This window comes from Pseudorca crassidens, chromosome 3 (assembly GCF_039906515.1).
Source record: "Pseudorca crassidens isolate mPseCra1 chromosome 3, mPseCra1.hap1, whole genome shotgun sequence".
NCBI lineage: Eukaryota > Metazoa > Chordata > Mammalia > Artiodactyla > Delphinidae > Pseudorca > Pseudorca crassidens.
This window is the reverse complement of record NC_090298.1, coordinates 26,798,221-26,815,701: the sequence shown is the minus strand read 5'-3', so window position 1 is coordinate 26,815,701 and position 17,481 is coordinate 26,798,221. Positions and strand designations below refer to the sequence as shown.

Sequence of the window (17,481 nt, the reverse complement as noted above, 5' to 3'; positions counted from 1 at the left end):
CAAGTAGACTGCAGGTCTCCTGACTGGTGGGCCAGTGCTTTTCCCTACAGTACAAACTACAACAATGATTAAACCAGAAATTTTAAATTCAATTCTAAAATTCTTAAAATACAGTAAAGACTTGATTTTGTGGCAGCCAAATAACTACACCCTGGGTCAACCAGATATTCCATGTGTTACACTCCCATTAAAAGGAAACAACAGGGCTTCCCTGGTGGCGCAGTGGTTGAGAGTCCGCCTGCCGATGCAGGGGACACGGGTTCGTGCCCCGGTCCGGGAAGATCCCACATGCCGCGAAGCGGCTGGGCCCGTAAGCCATGGCCGCTGAGCCTGCGCGTCCGGAGCCTGTGCTCCGCAACGGGAGAGGCCACAACAGTGAGAGGCCCACGTACCGCAAAGAAAAAAAAAAAAAAAAGAAACAACAACTCCAAAATGGAGTTGCTTGTGCTAAGCCCCACCAAGACTTCATACCTAAAGGAACTGCAGTTCCAGCCTCTCCCAGGAGTAGAATTTAAACCAGTCAGCCAGTAATCTCCTGGTCAGTGAGGTAATCTGCCTGAAACCCCATTTTTCTTTGAGGGACGGTAACCTTGCCTGAAAGAATCCAGCCCTGTAACTTCCGTCCCACCCTCTGTCCGCCTATAAAACCTTCCATTTTGTACAACTCTTCAGAGTGCCTTTCTCTTTTCTAGATGGGATGCTGCCCGAGACATGAATTGCTGAATAAAGCCAATTAGATCTTCAAATTTACTCAGCTGAATTTTGTTTTTTAACACTCCTGAGTAATGATTAAATACCTTCCAGAATCAAGCACCACCCAGGACACACAGAGGCATCTATGAAGTCAGCCCACACGTCTGTAAGTTGTATGTCTACATTATCAGACACCAAGAGGTTATGCAGAAAGGATGACCCCAAGGCCCCTTGGTCCTCCATCTGAGAAAAGCCCAACATGCTAAGAAGAGCCATGCTTATTAGAGAGGAGAAGGAGACTCATGTGCTTGAGAGTGGTTATGAAAATATCTGGAGTGGGGGGCTTCCCTGGTGGCGCAGTGGTTGAGAGTCAGCCTGCCGATGCAGGGGACACGGGTTCGTGCCCCGGTCTGGGAAGATCCCACATGCCGTGGAGCGGCTGGGCCCCTGAGCCATGGCCGCTGAGCCTGCGTGTCCAGAGCCTGTGCTCTGCAACGGGAGAGGCCACAACAGTGAGAGGCCCGCGTATCGGGGGAAAAAAAAAAAAATCTGGGGGGTAAATTTACATGTAGAAAACTTAGGAGATACATCGAACAAATGAGCCTTCTCATTTGAAATTTTATTTTCCTTTGAGGTTCTGGAGAAAAAAAGTCATATTAATTAAAATAGGTATGATTCACACTAAGGAACATACATGTTCTTTAAAAAGACACAGATGATATCCTTTACCACTTAGCAGTCATTGGAAAGTCTTGTAATCATAATGTAAAGAAAAAAGAAACCCTGAATTTTAACAGATAATAAAAATTATACATTGTATATCAAATTCAGTTTATGAAAACGTATAAAGTAAGCAGTAAGAGTAATCTCCCAGGTAAGCCCCCTTTTTAAGAGGTAATTGTTTCTAGCTAACTCTTATATGTAATATAAAAGATCTGGAAGCTTCCCCCATCCCCCTCAAGTTCAAGTATCTTTTGGGATGAGAAAGAAGAAAAGAAAAATTCTGAGAAATGAGGAGATGTAGGCGAATTGAGGAAGAGGCATTGGGAAAACAAATTAATCTTGATATATAAAACAAAGATAAATTTGGTGAATTCCTATTACAACGTCCGGGATTGGCAGGTCTCCAGGTTTAAATTATGAAGTAAAGGCAAGAATGGAATCCTGAGGGTGATTTTAGAGATTCTCTAGAGGGACATCTTTCCCAACACCAAATTGGGGCATTAATTCATACACAGTACAAAAGAAGCCTCTTGGAGACATGCCAGGGATGGGGGTGGGCACAGAAGGAGACATGCAAATAGGAATAATCCAGAGAGAAGCCTCAGGGCCTCTCCTGTGCTTGGCTTAAAAACTTTATGGAAAGAATCTGTCTCCAGACTGTAAACAGCAATTGCTGGAGACGGAGTAAAATTCCTGGTTCTTCCCGGTTACACCGCCTGACCCAGGCTCCCAGAGAAAGGTATTCCTCAGTTTGCTAGTCATTACCTCCTCTGATGCCCATTACATGGGTGGCTTACTACACAGTGGTCAAGTCTCAGACAATCAGAAAGGCTGACTGAGAAGCTCAGGTGCCAAGGGAGGAAAGCAACCCCAGCCCACCGTTCCTGGACCTGTGAGGTTTCCTCCTCCCACTCTGCGTCCCAGTTTTCCAGCACAGCCCCAGGTTTGCACACAGTCGGAGACATTCTGGAGATGACAGAAGCACTCACAGAAGGAAAGTGGCCTGTCCGAGGCTTCCCAACTCCTACAGGCGAGGCTGCGACTCCACATTCAGTCTCTGGATCTCCACCTTCAGGTATTACCAGGCTATTTCCCACCTCCAACCTGAGATGCTTTTCAATTAACACTTTGGATGATCAATACTGTACTGTACAGTTCGTTCACCTCGATTTTTTTTCATTTAATTTGCACAGCAAATATGTCTCAAGGTAAATAATATTATCTCCACTTGACAGATGAGGAAATAAACTGAGACCCTAAAGTAATACCATTTTGTTTACAACACATACCCGGGATCTAGGATAGATTATATGTGAAGAGCGTACAAAATGAGTGGTGTAGAGTTTTACAAGAGCTTTACATGCTCTATGTCGAATCTGAAATCTTTATGACGCACACACGAATGCCGTAAGCTCTTTGATTTTTTGAATCTGGGGAGGTGGTTTAGAAGAAAGAACCACAGCCTTAAGAAACAATATTTTCTTTCTTTAAATCCTGAAATGCACCAAAGAATGACATGATTTGGTTTCTATGATCTATAAAATACCAAAAGATTATACCAAAGAAATCTTACGCTCAAGATGGTGTATGTTACATAACTACCGAAAGCCTGTAGCTAAAAGCTAAAATCAATCAGAATGAACCCAGAGATATCTCAAAGCGTGGCAAAGGGCACACTGGTGAGCTTGAGGCAGAAGTGAAATCTTATTTCAGAATCTCCTGGCCACGTTAGCAAAAGGTTCTGAATTTAAATGGAACCATTTCCTCTTGTAACAAAAAACCAGTCTGTCATGGTTTTAGGTGGCTTATAACTCAATGAACAGGAAGTAGGTTGCTTAGATACATTAGTTCCAGATTATTTCAGGAAGTAGCAACATATGAAGTGCAGTTTGATTACAATGAACCTCTCTTCAGTTTTATGACTATTGTCTGAAAATGTCCACACTGTAAGAAAGACCCTTTGCTGTACTTTTTTTTTTTTTTTCAGACATGCAGAACAAATCAAACTGCTCTGGAAATGATGTCATTTTCGTTGTCCTAAAATGAAATGTGCAGAAAGTTCTCCTGGAAGGCCTTTGGTTCAGAGAAACAGTTGATATAATCTATTATTCATCAGCAATTTCCAATTCACGTGTCATAGAACAATGCCATTATATTAATGGAATCTAATATAATTTGCCAATTTCCAGGTTTAGAGCCTCTCTATTCGTACAGTTTCCCACACCTATAACCTATGAGATTCTCTCTCAGTGAAGAAGAATCTCTAGCTTCTGGTTTTCTAGCAAGGTGGTAGGGGACTGTGGTTGAGAATCCTGGGCATAAATCCTGGTTGCACCATTTAGTAGCAATTTAGGCACGTTTGTCAACCTCTTGGAGCTCTAATGTTGTCGTCTGAAAAATAGGGCTTGAATTAAGAGTTAAATGATATAGTCTTCTGATTAAAGATGGCAGATTTCCCTCTTGAAACCGCCCTAAAATGATGGGGAAGAGATTTCTTTTTTAAACGAAAGGCATAATCCCACAAAGAGAATAGAAGACAAGAGCAACAAAATTTTGGAAACCCGTAAGCAAATGTGAGGTCACAGATCTCCCTTGGGAAAGCTGAATCCTAAACGGGAGAAGGAGAAAGCCCCAAAGCAACTCAATTTGCACACAGACCTCCCACAAAGGCCCAGGAGACAGAGGAGCTCTGGAAGTGGGAATGAAGGTAAGGCTGAAGCAGTGGTGTAAGAAATGGCCCAAAGAGTTGGAAGTGATGACGCAGGTTAAGAGTGGATCTGATTTTGAGGGAGATTCCAAGGAGTCAGGAGTGACCTAGACAAACTTTAGAGGATTCATAAAAGCCCAGGCTATGCACGTGGAATAGAGTATGGGCCTCTGTAATTCACCACTGCCCTGCTCCAAACAGAACCAGCCTCCAAAGGAGCCGCAGGACTGAGCTGGAATATCCGCACTCCTCCCTGCTCTCCCAGCCTTACTCCAGAGATGGACAATGGAGGCTCCCAGCTACACCAAAGGAGCCCATCAGCCAAAGAATACGGCAGAGTTGTTATCATCAGGCTGCCCTCAATTCAGAATAATGGTATTTTAATTAGCAATTGTAGAAACCTCTGTCCCACGCTCCGTATGAACTACAAGCACAGGAAGTGTATAAAAAGTATAATGGCACAGAAACAGAAATATAGATCAATGGAACAAGATGGAAAGCCCAGAGATAAACCCACGCACATATGGTCACCTTATTTTTGATAAAGGAGGCAAGAATATACAATGGAGAAAAGACAGCCTCTTCAATAAGTGGTGCTGGGAAGACTGGACAGCTACATGTAAAAGAATGAAATTAGAACACTCCCTAACACCATACACAAAAATAAACTCAAAATGGATTAAAGACCTAAACGTAAGACCAGACACTATAAAACTCTTAGAGGAAAACATAGGCAGAACACTCTATGACATAAATCACAGCAAGATCCTTTTTGACCCACCTCCTAGAGAAATGGAAATAAAAACAAAAATAAACAAATGGGACCTAATGAAACTTCAAAGCTTTTGCACAGCAAAGGAAACAAGACGAAAAGACAATTATCAGAATGGGAGAAAATATTTGCAAATGAAGCAACTGACAAAGGATTAATCTCCAAAATTTACAAGCAGCTCATGCAGCTCAATAAAAAAAAAACAAACAATCCAATTCAAAAATGGGCAGAAGACCTAAACAGACATCTCTCCAAAGAAGATATACAGACTGCCAACAAACACATGAAAGTATGCTCAAAATCACTAATCATTAGAGAAATGCAAATCAAAACTACAGTGAGGTATCACCTCACACCGGTCAGAATGGCCATCCTCAAAAAATCTACAAACAATAAATGCTGGAGAGGGTGTGGAGAAAAGGGAACCCTCTTGCACTGTTGGTGGGAATGTAAATTGATACAGCCACTATGGAGAACAGTATGGAGGTTCCTTAAAAAACTAAAAAATAGAACTACCATATGACCCAGCAATCCCACTACTGGGCATATACCCTAAGAAAACCATAATTCAAAAAGAGTCATGTACCACAAGGTTCACTGAAGCTCTATTTACAATAGCCAGGACATGGAACCAACCTAAGTGTCCATCGACAGATGAATGGATAAAGAAGATGTGGCACATATGTACAATGGAATATTATTCAGCCATAAAAAGAAACGAAATTGAGTTATTTATAGTGAGGTGGATGGACCTAGAGTCTGTCATACAGAGTGAAGTAAGTCAGAAAGAGAAAGACAAATACCATATGCCAACACATATATATGGAATCTAAAAAAACAAACAAACCTAGGGGCAGGCCAGGAATAAAGACGCAGATGTAGAGAATGGACTTGAGGATATGGGGAGGGAGAAGGGTAAGCTGGGACGAAGTGAGAGAGTGGCATGGACATATATACACTACCAAATGTAAAATAGCTAGCTAGTGGGAAGCAGCCACATAGCATAGGGAGATCAGCTCGATGCTTTGTGACCACCTAGAGGGGTGGGATAGGGAGGGTGGGAGGGAGATGCAAGAGGGAGGGGACATGGGAATACATGTATATGTATAACTGATTCACTTTGTTATAAAGCAGAAACTAACACACCATTGTAAAGCAATTATACTCCAATAAAGGTGTTAAAAAAAAAAGTATAATGAAGTTTACATGTACCATAGGTTGTCACATGTGTTGTACCCATAATATATTAACAGAGTATTGATGTCAGAGGCAGTTCTTCAACATTTTAAAGTGGCAATGATACTATTTATTTTTAAAGGGTTAAAATTCCCTTGTAATTATCTTATAGGGTTATTATGAGGATTAAATAAGAATGTGCTTGAGGGTACCAGTAGGGTACCTAATGTGTATCATGGGGGTATAGTGAAGGTTTAGCCGAAATAGAAAAAAAAAAACAACCCTCAAGCTTTCTCCCCACTAGATCTCAGGATGCCTCTAGCTTTGATGATTACATTGACTATGATTATACCACTCGACTGCAGAGATATACATTTCAACTTCATACCTACAGAAAGATAGCAGATCTAATTAATGAATAAAACAAAACAAATGGGCACCCAAAGAGAATATGCCACCTTCCTGAATTCAAGATGAGAAGAAAACTCCCTAAAATTACTGCAAACCTAACAGCTGAGAAGGCAATTTTAAAGGCATGTGCCTGGAGCACTTAGTTTTTAAAAATCAGCTTTGCCCAGGACACCAAAGGAGGATTTGAGAACACACTCTGGTCTTACCATCAGAATAGGAGCAATGGAAGAGAAAAAACATAAAGAGAACACGATGAACACGATGTTAGCTGAAGAAAGAAAGCTAAGTCCTTAGAAGAAAAGATGAGATCTTAGATGACAGACTGGACAGACATAAGGGGAGAGGAGATTGTGAGGTCAAGGGCAGCGCGGTGTATAAGGAAAAGAGATGTACCAGCTCCTGTACTACTACTCTGAAAATGGGCGTCACAAAAGTGGGAGACACTGGTTACGCCTCGTTTAGAGGGGGTGACTGGGACCTAAGGAAATCCAACTGAGGAAGGGAAGCAAAAGCACAGAGAACACAATGCAATGACTCCCCCATGGGGGGGTCCCAGGCCCAGAAAACAATGAGAGATGTGATTTATAAACTGCAATGAAGAGTTTGAGCAAGGGGACTTGGAATGGCTGTACCAAGAGGGGTCTGAATGTCTGGACAGATTCAAAGGTGAGGGGTGAGGAAGACCAGGAAGAATAAAACAATTTCTGGGTAAATTTTAAAGGGACAAAGTTTTTTTTTTTTCCCCCAAACAGCAGTGGCCTGGGAAATAAATGAAATTAGGACTATAAAAAAGCAAACAGGCATCCCAAAGGGGAGCCAGGCAGGATGGTAGTAAGCCAGAACTTGATGTTGGTCTGATGGGAGAATATTTCCTGGGTAGAATTAGCCAGCTCAGAGGTGGTGGTGGTCGAGACGCACTAGGACAACAGATACTTTAGTAAACAGAAGGCTCACTGATTCTATCTCCTTCACGACGATGGGCCCCACGCAACAGAATCTATTTCTTTTCTTTTTGTTCTTTTTTTTTATATATACAACAGAATCTAGAAGAGTATTTTAGAAAAAATAAATCTGAGTCAGAAAGCAAAGGAGAAGTAAAAATGGCACACTGATTCAGCAAGCAGGGCCACGAAAGAAGAAAGGAGTCTTTCACAGAAAGAAGAAAGGTTAAACAGAAACGTAAGTGAGTCTTTCCCAAAGGAGGCAGATGCGAACCACTAGAGGCGGATCCAATTACCGCCCCCCCACCCCCAAACATAGCAGAAAGCAGTGCTACTCGACCCCCGGAATATTCAAAACCTGAGGAAAAACAAATCTCATGGAGCAGGTGGCAGAGGTATTAGCCTTTACCAGCTCATTAGGACAGAAGCTTCAGAACTCCTGACAGCAGGTTTGGTTCAGGAATCTGCAGAGGGTGTTTTTCCAGTTGCGTAAACTGGGGAGGAGAGATGCAGCTTCCTCCAGGCTAAGCACGTCTATGCCAAGAGGCAGTGGAGATGGAAAAGGAGGCCCAGGACTGAAAATGTCTGCTCTTGAGAACTGGAACCTCTGGCAGAGGTACAGTCCACACCCAACGCAGTACATCAGGGAGGCCTTCGCTTTCATCTCAAAGTATAAATGCAAATCAAGAGGCTTTTGAATAGAAATGAAAAGCACTTTAAGCAGGACCAGATTGATTTTCCTCCACCCAGACTGGGAGGTAGATTCTTGCCGCTGGGTTTAAATTCATGGTCATAGACTCCAAACAACTGCTACAGACTGACTGGCATCTTTTTAAGAAAAGCCAAGAATATTTTTTACCATCAATCTTCTTTTACTTGCTATTACTGAGTCTGTGCTATAGCCTTGGGAGACCATTCTCCATGGGTCTCTCCCATTTCTGTGCGGCTTGTGAACAGGGGCACAGGCTGTTTCCACTCTGGATTTATCTATCTTTTCAAGGATGTTGGATGAACAGCCTTGAAGGTTAGAGACAGTGTCTCAGAAGGAAGGGCCTGGTTTGTTCACTGTCCAGTATAATCACGTCTCTTTCTGGAGCAAAGGGCCATCAAGTTTGCTTCTAGCCCATCATAAAAGATTCAGGTTGCCTACGTTCAGGGTTCCCAGCTGTGAAGCAAATCCACTGTGTATGCATCTATCTGAGGCCCTCTGCTTCACTTTCATAGGCGGGGGGAGTGGGAATTATGCAAACAGGAAGCTCTAAACTGAGACCGAATCCTAAACTGGGATTAGAGAAAGCCAAAAGTTACTTGCTGTGCCATGAGTAATAAAGTCATTTGTCTCTGACTCAGGAATCTCATGTCTTCTACCAGCATCCATGAAACTGTAGTGTAAAAACCTCAGACTTTTTTCAGTTCTTGACGGGGTCTTTGGCAAAATTAAATAAGATCCTAGGAACAAAATTTTGCCTGGGACAACTGTCCAGGGGCTAGGAATTGGTTCCTTTTTTTTTTTAACATGTCAAGGGTGTGGGGCCAACGACTTGAGACCATTATGGGTCCATTTACTCTTTGTTCATTTACATTTCACTAAAAAGTAAAGTACACAAGAGACATGCCGTTGAACAAATTCAACTTTCTTGGAGCTGAAACAGCCATATTTGTTACAGTAGAAGACAGCCCAGTCTGCAGATGGAGAACAGGAACCATCTCCACCCAGCACCCAGCATCAAGTACGTCATTTTTCTAAGATGGAACAAAACAAGAAATCAGAATGATCAAAGGAGGCCATTAAGTACTTTGGTTTTTAACTCAAAACGTCAAGGAAATTTAAGTTTGGATGTTAATTGTTTTAGATTTGAACATCTTTGGATTATGACTTGCAAAGGGATTTGAATTTGTTGGTATTTTAATTGTTTGAATATCATTATTATGTTGACACTTTATCTCATTGCAGAACCTCTGAAAAGCTGCACTGGACAATGTGGCTAGAAATAATTTTGGATGAGAAATAGCATAGGGATTGAGTTTTAGCTTCTGGCAAATTTTAGTCCTCTGGAGGTGGGGAGCAAACCATCATTACTCATGAGACAGGCCCCCTGGGTCCAAACTAAAACTCTAGTACTTAGAAATGTCCTATAACTGCTGTCCAAAGCATTTATGAGATCTCCGTGAACACACTGTGATTAATATAGTGCTTAACTCCTAAGCACCTGTCTTTCTCAGCTAACTCTTGAAGCCTTACAAACAAACCATGCAAAGTATGGCTTTTATCTCCAACTATTTCCATTGAGTAAGAACATCTGATCCCCAGGAAAACTGCAGGAGGACTGGTTGCACCCAGCTCATGCCATGTTTTTACGGTTCCCAACACCTGAGAGAGAAAAAAAAAATCTGCAGATGTGACAGAAGACATCCAAGCTCCAAATCCCTAGGAAGCCATGCTGGCTCATCCCCCTGGTCAGTATCTACAGGACAGGGGAGGGTGGTGAATTCTCTATCATGCTTCAGTCACACTAAGCTTATTTTTAGGCTTCCAGAGGAAGCTCATTTTCCAAATCTCTGGGGCAAATGTTCGAGTGACCAAAGGAGAAGCAGATGGTCATCAGAGGCCAGCGCTGGGAATGAAAAACCATTCAGAAAAAGGGAATGGGAACAACAATAAATCAGCCTCAAGTAGCAAGAAGCCTGTGCGTTGACTGCAGAAATTCAAACACAAATCTCCTGCTACGCTAGACTCACTGCTTTCCAACAAAGAGACGAACTCAGCACTGAAGAAGAAAACAGTAAAACTGAAAAGTAAAACTCCCCTCCCCTCCCCGCCCCCCGCAGCATGCTCTGGTCCACACAGAGCGTCAGATGCAGCTGGGGGAGAAGCAGCAGCTGATGTCAACTGAGGTGCTCAGGCTGTTGCTTCGCAAATGAAATAATACCGTCCTTGTTCTATCTGAGCCCATTTCCCGTGTTCTCCCATTTATCATCCCCAAACAATGTGAACAGGCTTAACACACTTTGTTGGTGATGACGTGGATGATTTTTAGGCATACAAATTAAGTAGATCCCTTGGTCTTCCAGAAAGGTGAGGCAAAGAAATCACCTTTAAGGGTACAGAAGTGTAATCAGTCATTGGCCCACATCTGCCCCTCCTGTGGTGCGTTTGTATGTGTCACCCTCCCAAGGAGAGGACAGTATCCTCAAGGGACTCTCAGTTCATCAAAAAGAACAGGAGATGCAGATGCAAGAAGGAGATGCCCTCCTTGGTATCAATTTCAAATCGGGCAAGGCAAGTCCAGACATTCTCTACAAAGCTAGAGAATGCTCACTGTCGCCGTGTTCCCATGACCTAGTGAGAAGACTGGGGTTTGGAGTTCTTCTCTGGGGTTGTGGGCTGGCTAGTGAAGGCAGACCCTTGGGTCATTTCTCAGCAGAAGCCGGCTGTCTGCTCGCCTTGGACACATCTCTGGGAGCAGCAGGCCTGTGATATGCTTAGTCCTAAATTCTAGAAGGATAAAATGCAAGTTGTGTGTACATAGGTAGGAAAACCGCAAGACACACAAAATGTAGACGTGGGAGCGCTATCAAAAGAGAAAAAGAGGGCTTCCCTGGTGGCGCAGTGGTTGAGAGTCCGCCTGCCGATGCAGGGGACATGGGTTCGTGCCCCGGTCCAGGAAGATCCCACATGCCGCAGAACGGCTGGGCCCGTGAGCCATGGCCGCTGAGCCTGCGCGTCCGGAGCCTGTGCTCCGTAACGGGAGAGGCCACAACAGTGAGAGGCCCGCGTACCGCAAAAAAAGAAAAAAAAGAAAAGAAAAGAAAAAGAAAGGCATGCAAAAGACCTAAGAAGTAAACAGGAAGATTGGCAGGAAAGAAAATAAGAGATGAACTATCTGACGTGCCTTAATATAGCCTCTGAGTCAAATCCAATTCAGGAATAATGGTAAACAGGTCAGATTTTTCCAACACCTTTTTTCTATGCAAACATTTTAAGGAAGTTTTACATGATACAATGGCTTATTGTAACAGAAAAAGACTGTTTTAACTGGACATGCCACTTAGGCAGATTTTAGAGAAACAGTAACTGGTTATGTTGAGGACATTGTGGTGAAATTTTGGTCTGCTGCTAAGTTCCAGGCAGTACCCTAAGACCATCTGCTGCCTTTTGCAGCTCAACACAAGCTGTACTCTGAGTTCTTTTTTTTCCAAGAGTGGCGTTGAGTTCACGCTGATTTGCTGGTATATGTTTCTAAGGGCATGCACTTCTTGAAGAATTGGACTGGAAAGCTGAGATGTGTTCCGTGGAGCCCACAGGGGAAGTAGTAATAGGGGAGGTGGTCCCAGGCTCACACATGATCTCCCACAGCAGGGGTCGGAAAACTGCTGCCTGGGGGCCACATCTGGCCCCATACCTGTCATTGTAAAGTTTTACTGGAACACAGTCATGCCCATCAGTTTGCTCATTGCCTATGACTGCTTTTGCACTGCAAAGGCAGAGGTGAATGGTTGCAATGGGGACTGTTTGGCCAGCAAAGCCTGAAATATTTATGAGCTGGCTTTTACAACTGCCGACCTCTCATCTACAGGAATAACTCATACCCGAGCTCTATCCATTGCCCCACCTCCATCCCTATCCAAAATCATTGGGAACAAGCTGAAGAATTTTAAGAAACATAACTTTATGAGTTGAAGGGAAAGTACTGACAAGTAGAGACATTTTAAGGAAGCTACTGCTGGAGACAAGGCTTACTGTTCTACCACAGTATTTCCTCTAAAAACATCTGTGTCATCCAGGCTTTTGTGATTTCATCTTTATGTTTCATTTAAAAATGATCCTGATAAGAAACTCATTTGAAGGCTTCCCTGGTGGCGCAGTGGTTAAGAATCCACCTGCCAGTGCAGGGGACATGTATTCCATCCCTGGTCCAGGAAGATCCCACATGCCACGGAGCAACTAAGCCCGTTGTACCACAACTACTGAGCCTGCGCTCTAGAGTCTGCGAGCCACAACTACTGAGCCCGTGTGCCACAACTACTGAAGCCCGTGCACCTAGAGCCCGTGCCCTGCAACAAGAGAAGCCACCGCAATGAGAAGCCTGCGCACCACAACGAAGAGTAGCCCCCACTCGCCGCAACTAGGGAAAGCCCGTGTACAGCAGCGAAGACCCAATGCAGACAAAAATAAATAAATTAATGAAAAAAATGCACATACTTTGCTAAGTGTCATAGGGTTATTGGCCAGCATTTGACCTGGTTTAATCGCATTGCTTTGTTAGCAAACATACGGCTTAGAAGAGATTAAAAGGGTTTTGTGTGTGTTTTGGTCTTTGTTGTTGTTGTTGTTGGTGGCGGTGGTGGGAGAAGGGGAGAAAATGGCTTGGAGAAGAAGAAAGGAGAGGTTTCTGGGGAGGATGCAACCTCTTAGGGGAGAGGGGAGAGAATGGGTGCCTCAGTGGGGGTTTAGAACAGTATGAGGATACTGGGCTCCAGGAAACCTGGGGAGAGAGGGTCCAACAAGTAAGGAGGAGCAAATGACAAGAGGCCGGAGGGTTCAAAGGTAAACAAAATCCCACTCAAAATTCTGCTTAGGATCAGTCCTGCCTTCAGAAAAAAAACGGGGGTTGGGGGAGAAGGAAACTTACTCCTTGGTGGTAACCAAGGAGCCCTGCTTGCAGAACCCAGTTCTCCAGGCAGCCGGCTGGCCCTGCTCCCTTTCTCCATTGACCCGTCAGACTGCTTCCTGCCTTTCCACCCTCTGGGCCCCTCTCCTTTGGTCCAGGCTCTGCTGACTTCTCCGTGGAGCTATAGCAAACACCTCCACCTCCATCTGCCTTTCTTCAGCCCAGCTCTTCCTCTACCTTACTGCTTGAGGAACCTTAAAACAAAAACTCTGACCCTGTAACTCAACTTTAAAATCATCAGTGAGTATATAGCTTGTAAAATAAGTCATAGTTTTTTAGTGTGGAACTAAAAGCATGGGCTGGACATTTGCACTTAATTGACTATTTGTTGATTCTTGAAAAAGCCTTAAAATTTCCTATTTGTGGACCACTGTATGTGTTATTTTTCCACTCCAGGGTGTCACCCACTCCTGTGGGTGTTCCTGTAGAAATCCTATGGAATAGTCAAACATCACCCCATCTACTGAGCCCTGTCTGATCCCTGGATGGAATGAGACACTCCTCCTCTAGCTCAATGTAGCATATGGCTCCTAAAGATTTATTATACGGAAGAGGTGAATATAAAAAGTATAGAAATAACTCTCATTCATTATGGAATATAACAAATCCTGTAACAGAGGAAGACTGACTGCTACCTCTTCGAAGCCCCCAAAGCACTGGGCATGGCGCTCAGCATGTAGATGGCTGTGTCAAAGCTGGCTACAGTCCAGTGTTGGCCAGTACTACGGTTTGGTTGTGGACACCTGCAAGGCCACATTATCAGCTTCTGAGATTGTGTCCGGTGCCAGTGGGATGACTGTTAGGAGGGATTAGAAATGTCCGCTTTGGGGGCTGAAGACGGGGTGTGCAGTGCCATGCAGGCTACCTATTTGCCACCATTAGCTTAAAAGAGAATTCTACAAATATTTATTAAGTAAATATGTTCGTTTCTAGGGGAAATAAATTTGAATATCAGCTTTACCAACAAATTTTTGAAAACATCTACTCCTTTATAAATCAGGAGATGTCTTTCTGATTTTTAAGTTTTTTTTTTTTGCGGTACACGGGCCTCTCACTGTTGTGGCCTCTCCCACAGGCTCTGGACGCGCAGGCTCAGCGGCCATGGCTCACGGGTCCAGCCCCTCCGCGGCATGTGGGATCCTCCCGGACTGGGGCACGAACCGGTGTGCCCTGCATCGGCAGGCGGACACTCAACCACTGCGCCACCAGGGAAGCCCTAAGTTTTTTTTTTTTTATACATCTTTATTGGAGTATAATTGCTTTACAATGCTGTGTTAGTTTCTGCTGTAAAACAATGTGAATCAGCTATATGTATATGTGTATCCCCATATCCCCTCCCTCTTAGGCCTCTCTCCCACCCTCCCTACCCCACAACTCTAGGTGGTCACAAAGCACCGAGCTGATCTCCCTGTGCTTTGCAGCAGCTTCCCACTAGCTATTTTACATTTGGTAGTGTATATATGTCAGTGCTACTCTTTCACTACCTCCCAGCCTCCCCCCCCACCCCCGTGTCCTCAAATCCCTTCTCTACGTCTGCTTCTTTATTCCTGCTCTGCCAGTAGGTCCATCAGTACCATTTTTCTAGATTCCATATGTATGCATTAGCATACGGTATTTGTTTTTCTCTTTCTGACTTACTTCACTCTGTACGACAGACTCTAGGTTCTAAAATGTGAGAAACAGACAAATGGAATTGGCAATGAGAGAAAGCAGAGATGACAGAAAGCCGGAGGGATTAGAGAAGTCTCTGAGGAATGAGGGGCTTCAGAATTTCGAGAGTCAGGAATAGAAGGAAGGATATCCCAAGTTAAGAAGTAAGGGGAAGAACCAGAAGGGAGAGGCATGGATTTCTTTTTTCTGCAAACATCATTCACTGAGCTACATCAGTACTTATGTAAAAAGCTAGGCAAGCAAACACAGTTACAGTAGGGGGTGGGTGAGGAGAATTCTATTCATTGTAAATGGCTCTACTTCTTTAAGGAATTTCTGCCCTGGATTCCAGAGGGGAACTTCTGATCTCTCATATTCTGCTGTGTTTTTATTTCCAGGCTCTGTACTACCATGTTGCCTACAATGTGGTGAAAAAGCAAAAAAAAAAAAAAAAAAAACAACCAAAAAACAAACCAAAACCCCTTCAAATCTTCCACTTCTCATGAAGCCTTCAAGTCAGGTGTGCTTTTTTCTAGCATACATTGCCTATTTGTCTAATTCACCTATGCACTGTCAAAGTGATTTTCCTAAAAAAACACCAAAACCCCAGCACAATAACTGGAATTGAAACTAAGTGGAGATATCCTGTTTCTCTTAAGAGAGTGAGACTGTGTATCAGCACCATCTCCATGTAAAGTCTCCAAAGACACATACATCTCAAGGATTTCTGTTACCTTAAAGGCTTAGCAAAGCTCATAAATGAATAAGATATATTCATTTATAATATATAAGATATATTCATTTATAAGTCACATAATCCTGTTTTTTCCCCCGTGTGGTTGCCATCATTTTGTCTATTTCAGTTCCATTTCTGCACTGCCACCTTCCTTCAATCCTAATATACTCTACTTCACATTTCGATGGGCAGACCACAGACTTCAACTCCCAGTGGACATATACAACTAAATTAATAAGGATGATATTTATAAGAGGAAAATTCATAACAAGGGGCAGGGCTAAAAGGCATCTTGTAATACTGTAATGGAATATCCAAAGATTGGAACCAACTTACTTGACGTGATAAAGTCACTTCATGACCACTATGGTGTCAGTTTCATCCAAGTTAATGTGGAGGCAAAGAAACTTTATTACGTGCCCTGATAGTCCATATTTTATTTCCACTGAAATGTGAAGGAATTTTTCAAATCCAAAAATGATAATAAAGTTGACTGTATACTAAGGGGATTTCTTTAAAGTGTATTTCCTACGGCTCCATGCTGTGATGTCAACCATTATAGATCGTGTAGCCATCAGGCACTCCCGACACAGATTCATGATGTATAACTCTATGCTACTATACTAATGTCACATATACTATAAAACACAAAACGATCTGAAATGAGATAAAAATCTATACAAGTTCTAATACTTTCTGCCCACACTGCAAGGGGACTATCTGACTCCGCCCCAACCCTGCCCTGGGGTGTGCTCACCCTACTGAGACCATGGCGCTGGGAGGCTGTAGCTTACAATATTTGCTTTCCTATGCAACTCACTTGAGCTGTTTACTTCCTTGAGAACTGCAAACTGCTCGGATGAAAATGCAGCACAAAGCCAGGTAACGAGTTGGAACAGGCCCCAGAAAAACGTGCCAGGGGAATAAGCCTAATTCAAACGTCAGCAGTTTTCTGGGCAATGCATCCAGGCCAAATAATTATTCTTACCTTATTTCCCCCCCCCCACCTATTTAAATAATCACTTCATCTCCTTAAGTACGAAACCAAATCAAACAAAAAACCACCCCTGAGTTTAAATCTTATTTTCTTAGACTAACGATCCTTGCAGACTTGTCTGTCTTATCTCGCTCTGACAGTTCCACATACCGCAACGAGCTTCACGCAGCCTCTTTTTTTTTTTTTTTGCTGTACACGGCCCTCTCACTGTTGTGGCCTCTCCCGTTGCAGAGCACAGTGGCCATGGCTCACGGGCCCAGCCGCTCCGCTGCATGTGGGATCTTCCCGGACCGGGGCACGAACCCGTGTCCCCTGCATCGGCAGGCGGACTCTCGACCACTGCGCCACCCGGGGAGCCCCAACACGCAGCCTCTTTGACGTGGCCTGAGTTACCTAAAGAGTTGCTTAAGGAACATCTAAATGCACTGAGATCTACTTGGGGAAGTCTAAGATGCTGAGGGGAAGGAGAGGGTAGTTCACAGCTAGGGACGGTGGAGAGAAGAGCATACAACCCGTGGGAATTATGGATCAGTACGATTTCCTGCCTGCTTTGGGCTGTCGGTGGGAATAATACAGCTTCTGCAATAACCACACCAGTCCATATACCAGGAACTGATGTCTGCGAAGGCAATGACAGCCAAGGTCTGCAAGCAAGTCTGTGTTCACAAAGGATGCAGAACGGGCTCGGGGGTCTGTGCTTCCAAGTTTCCCACAACCAGCACAACCACCATAGCTTCTCTCCCTGCGTCCCAGACTGCAGGAAGGAGGAAGGTATAGTTGGGGGCCTAAAAGCTCCTCTTATCTCAAAGCCATGCACAGATTGGTCCCTGGGCTTCATCCAGCTCCCAGCCAGGAGACTCTTAGGGACCCTGCCACTTTGGGTCACGTCTGGAAGTTGCCATGTGGCTAACAAAGGTGTGTGGTCGAATTGGCTGCTTTACAGTGGCCACCATCTTTCAAAGGTTTGCTTTTTTAAAAGCATCAGAATCACCTGGGAAGCTTC

At 43.8% G+C, this 17,481-nt stretch overlaps 1 protein-coding gene across 4 annotated transcripts in view; it reads right to left on the bottom strand.

The window, feature by feature from the left end:
* Nucleotides 1-17,481, bottom strand: part of PDZD2 (PDZ domain containing 2) — a 378,550-nt gene that overhangs the window by 54,854 nt on the left and 306,215 nt on the right. The window lies entirely within an intron of this gene.